The sequence below is a fragment of the Pinus tabuliformis genome, chromosome 6 (genome assembly GCF_031772625.1).
Source record: "Pinus tabuliformis cultivar Carrire ecotype Pingquan chromosome 6, CPIR1, whole genome shotgun sequence".
Taxonomy (NCBI): Eukaryota; Viridiplantae; Streptophyta; class Pinopsida; order Pinales; family Pinaceae; genus Pinus; species Pinus tabuliformis.
Genome location: NC_142292.1, coordinates 2,099,697,042 through 2,099,703,081, shown reverse-complemented (window position 1 = coordinate 2,099,703,081; position 6,040 = coordinate 2,099,697,042).

Below are 6,040 nucleotides of genomic sequence, written 5' to 3'. Positions count from 1 at the left end.
TCCAACTATCCTCGAAAAACCATTTCATGGTTAAAATGAGCTAACAAGTGCTCTGATACCAACTTGATCTGGATGTTGGGAAAACTTGTTAATGTTATGCAAGCTCCCTCATCAGTATTAAAACAAATGTGTTTAGGATCATCTCAATATAACCAAAACGTGAGGAATTATGTGTCAAGTGTTGAGTGTCTTTTATGAGAAATTTTTTAGGTTAATTAGTTGTTTAAAACACATATACAACAAGTAAAATGTAGAGAAGTAAAACACATCAAACTCATAAACACAAAGCTGATAAAGGAGTTCACCCCTCCTGGGCTACATCTCCTTGGACCTGATTCAATGGCTAGGCCCTATTTGGATTAATGGTCAATTCTCTAACTGCATGCACCTAAAGTGCTCCAATGTCTTTGCAAACTACTCCATTGGATTCGAAAGATCCAAAAACCCCAAAAATGACTATCCAAGCTTTGCAATTGGACTTCAGCTGATCTAGGCTTGACCTCCTCTCCTAGTGGCCCTAGGCTTCCTTAAACTTCAACGTAAAAAAATCACATACAGAAGTGCATTTCTTCCTATGTATTCTATTCCATTGTGTTCATAGAATCCAAATCATCTAGGAATGACTATTTCTGAGCCAAAATTGGTCGAATAATGAAGAAGTTATGGTCTCTTCAGTTTTTCCAGTGTTGGATTTATCGGACTTGCCAAAACTGTCACCAACTACTGCTAGCACCCTCCACATTCAACGCTGGTTGTATGGTGCTCATGGAACCGAGGTTGGTCCCCTTGGGCTGGCCCTTTACCTCTAAACTTTCGGCGGTTAACATTTAAATAGAAACAAAAATGTTTATGGTTAAGTCTTGTTGTTTTGGCCTAGCGGTAAGGCATGGGGCTTGTGTGGGCAAGGTCACAAGTTCGATTCCTTGACCTTCCAAAACATTTTACCAGACCTTTGAGAAGGCACATGGCGGCCTCTGGGCTTGCCACGTGTTAGCATCTCATTGGTCCACCTAAAATTCCCATGACCAATATCATGTCGACACTTGTCATAATCCGATTGAGTCACCTGTGGGAATATTCCAGGAATATTCCTTGAAATATTCTTTTTTCTGACTGGACTGTACGGATTCCTAGTCAATGTCTGAGTCAACCCTGTACCCAAAATTTTTCATGTTTGACAAAACGCACAAAAGGCTCCATCTTTCTCATACGAGCTCTGTTTTGAGTGAAACAAGTTTCATTGGGATTGTATCACCAAGACGGATGTGATCGTTCAAGTTTTGAGTGATTCCGAGCACTTTGATTTTTGAGAAAACTTTTGCCCCTAATCCAGATTCTGATCATTTACACAAGGAAGATACGCCTTCATTCAACATTGGGCATCCCTTTTCCCTTGATGTCAAAGGGGGAGAGAATCTTGGAGAGATGTCTTGGGAGAGAAGCTTGGTATATTTATAGATGAATTTATAGGTATTTACAGGAAATGGTGACCAAACACCAAAGTGGTTGCCATCAAGTCCAAACAGGGAGATTTTTGCCATTATGACTAATGTGTTGTCCTTGATGGCAACCTACTTGATAGAGATTTCAACATAATACTTATGGAGATGCTACAGGTAATATGAAAAAAGGAATATCAGTTCAAAGATAGAGGAATGGTAAAGATAAAATGTGAGAAAGTATACATGGTTCTTGTGAATAAATACAACGTACATACATGGGTATGATGAAGAAAATTCGCTTACATATTCCGCACCACGGTAACTAGAATACCAAGGGTCTTTACCATGGTATTGGCCCATAATATTTGGAGAGACAATAGTTATTTGATCCCGTTAACGAATACCATCGACATTACTAAGGGATTGGCCTAAGGTATTGGCTAAGGAGATGGAGATCAAAGTGTTAAGTGTGCAAGTGATGGGTTATTGATGAATGGTTTGATCTGAAACAGGTGTGCACCAAGGAGCATGGAGGAGTATCAGATATGATAGATCTGAAATTATAGTAGAGACTAATGAATATGCTTGCTTGATATTTTATGATCATGAATAACAATGATAGATTTGTGGTGGTAATGATACTTTGACATGAATGTGTGACAGTAAATTTTTCCAAGTGTGTGTTGTGGTAGCAACAAATGAATGATTCATTGATTACATATCTATACATTGGTTTGTCACTGAGAAGTCATGTACATATGTGGATCTGCTTCTGGGTAGTCGCATATACATTCTGCATAAGTTTATAATTTGCACACAGGTGTCAAGCAGGGGAAGAGCATACATACGCATACATGCTTTGTAAGAGTTGTGTATACATGCTAGGGTTTTGCAATATGAATTGTTGATGATGTTTGATCAGTTTTGTTATGTTTGTTGTTGTCTGTCAATGAAGTCTCTCTCATGATAATCTGTGTTTGACAGTACTGATTGGGTTGAATTGATTATGAAATAGAATGTTGACTAGTGATGATGCTACTGTGTGGTGATCTGTATTTGGTTCATTGATCTATGATGGTTTTAGTATGTAATTCAGTGATTTATTCAATGGTATAGTGATTCAGATTCAGTTATCAGTGTTTTGAGATTTGTACGCAGGTAGTCTTCAGTGGAGGTGCATACACACAAATGTATTATTCAAAACAACAGGGTATAACTTCTGACATATGATTGATATAGGTTTTTAGTGACAGGATCTGGTTTCTATGACGAACAATATATGGTCTACTATACCTATGAGTGGTAGTGCAGTAATATGATTTGATATGAATTGGTTTGATCTAGTTTCATTGATTGATTGTTATTCAGTGATTGATTTGATGATTCAGTTGGTTCAGTAAGTGAGTGATTTGATATAGTGATTGGTTTTGGAATCTTTATTTGATATTGGGCTTAAATGATGGAAGTGGGTCCATTATGAAAATATTATGAAAAGTGGCCTACTACCAAACCAAGCATGGTCCTCTCCTGAACCACCGAAATGCCTTGGTTTAAAATATATGGTGAATATGTATTGTAAGTTGTTTTCTTAAGCTGAAGTTACCAATTTTATAAAAAATTGAAATAAATTTCAAGGTTGAGTATGGGTTTGTCATGGTGCATATATGATGATGGAACATGATTTTGCCTAATTTTGAAATGAGTTTGCATAGAGTTAAATAGTCAAAATTCCCATCGAAGTTCAGGGTCTATGAAAACTGTGAATTTCAAAGTTACCAATTTCTAACATCAAAATTTTTATAGGGGTTCAATATCTATGAAAACTCTGATTTTATGTATTACCAGTTCCAAAATGAAAAGTCTTACAAGAATAAAAAATCTCCTTCATTTAAAAAAATTGTACACAGATTTGTTATTTATTTCGAAAGGCTTTTTCGTATAATGGAATATTTGAAATGGCTCTATCTACTTTCATTCTATGATCTCATGGTTACCGAGTCACTCACTTACATGCATGATATTTAAAATATAATCATCCACTCCAATATAATACCCAAACCTCTTTTCATGGGAGAAACCCTTTGGCCAATATGTTGATGCATATTGCTACTTTGGTATTGCTTACAACTTCCTTAATAGGTTGAAGTATAGAATCGTTGATGCAGTGCCTAAAAGAGGATTACAACTTCCTTTAAGATCTTGAAGTATATAATCGGTGATGGGGTTACTAAAAGAGGATTAAATTTTGTATTGAAAAATATTGTTTTTTTACACTATTGTACAAGGCATATATAAGATTTAAAAAATAAATTATGTAAATTTTGCAAAAATAATATTTCAAATATAAACCCATATTAAAATATTAAAAAAATTATGAGAGAGAATGCAAGATTTGTCACATTTGTTGTGTGAAAATATAAGACTAAGACTTCTATTTATGGGAAGAGGTCCAACATATATAAGAGTAAGACTTCTATTTATGGAAAGAGGTCTAACATATGAATTGAGTTAACTAAATTTATGGCTTTTAAGATGTAAGATTTTTGTATTACTTACAATGTATGAAAAATATATAAAAACATCTTCCATTTATAACAATGGAAGAGGCTCAGAGTTAGTTAAATATAGCTATGACAACTCAGGAGATGGTAATTCCTACATGAGCTTACATGTCACAATACTTGGCTTATGAGGAAAAAGAGCATTGGAAAATCCCAACACTAACATTCTCCCTTAAGTGAAATATAGGAAGTAAACAGAAGGAAATGTTGAGTCTTGGAAACAAGGCATGATAAGGTGCCCAAATACAAACTCTCATAAGTAGAGAAAAGGAGGAAAACCAATAGGGAAAAAAAATCCTCCACAAAGGAGAGAAAGATGGCACTGCTAAGGTAAGTATGGATAAAAAGTTGTATATCCCCGATGATCCATTGAATGGAAAGAAAAGAAGTGCACTCAAATCAAGTAGTACCAAAAACATGAAGATGAGATCCATGAGACTTCAATGACCTTGTTTTATATATGAAGTAGAGGATGTTGCAGAGACATAACAAGGAAAACAATTACAACCATTTCATAAAAGCTTCAGATAGACATTGATAAATAACCGAAAGAAGGGCTTCAAACAAAATAAACACCATCATCTAAAAAACAAATAATGGGTCTTGTAGATATGGAAAATTCAGCTCAAACACAATAAAACAACACTCATGAAGATGTCTGAACACATTCACCATCAACATTGATCAAAGACAGTCAACACCAATAAAGTAGTGACAACAATATTTTTCATCATCTAACTTCTTCCCTTGAAACTCAACTAAGCAACTAACATCAATAAATAACCTATGTCGTTATCAACTTCCCCCCTTGAAACATAACTAAGGGAGAAATCAACAAAAAACAATAGAAAATTTGTATGACTGCACAACCAATGAGACATAATAGTATGAAGTCTGCAAACATATGTTCAAATGATGCCATGAGCATCCATCAATCCAACCAGAATCAATCATGCTTGTTATAACTAATCCACGGCTCAACGTTTCCTTTTGCAATGACCTCTCTACATAATCAACAAATTTATGATTCTCAGATAAATTCATCTTTTTCATATGAGGATGTTGATGTGAATCAGATGTCTATTCCATATACTCAAACCCTAGTGCACAAAAAGGAGGACAAACATTTACAATAGAAACATTTTCATTTACAATGAAAATATCAACAAATTTATCAGTCCATGCAACATAGTTAGCAGTGGGCGACTCTTCCATAAATGTAGTTTGAACTCCGGCTACAACTAAAGATACATTCTCGAGTTTAATGGAATTGAATGTATGTAGTGTGTTAGAAGCAACAGCATAACCAAGACCTTCTATAGATGTCTACATGTCGGGCACAATAGGAACATAAATCTCCTTTCCTTTTTCCCAAGTACTCCTCTAGTATATCCCATTTTACTTAGTAGTTGACAGTTAATACCATTATTATGTCTTTCAAAACTAGGTGACAAAAAATCATGTAATGATTCATGATCATCAGCATTAGGCCTCTAGTATATCCCATTTTACTTCATAGTTGAGATCTAATACCATCAGTATGTTTTTCAAAACTAGGTCGCACAAAATCATGTGATGATTCATGATCATCAACATTAGGATTCTCACATATAACAAGGCTACAATAAATATCATGAAGGGTGGAAGAAGGTGAGCCTTGCACCTCAACAAAAACAATTTGATTCTCAACTTTTTTTATGTGACTAACTCCCTAGTCAAGGTTCTTCTTACACTCCTACAAACCTTATATAATCTTGTTCTTCATAGTTAACTACAGTGAAATGCATCATAATCCTCTTGTAAATTTTTATATGGATAAGAAAGTATATTTCTATCTTCTTGAAGAGAGCCAAATTCTTCAGGAAGAATTTCCATGGACGATTTTAAACAAGCAAACTCTCTTGTCTATTGGGGATTTTTCTCCTCTAACTTACAAATTTACTTCCGTTGGAATTATGACTAATGTGTTGTCTTGGATAGAAACCTACTTGATAGAGATGTCAACATAATGGTTATGCAAATGCTACAGGTAATATG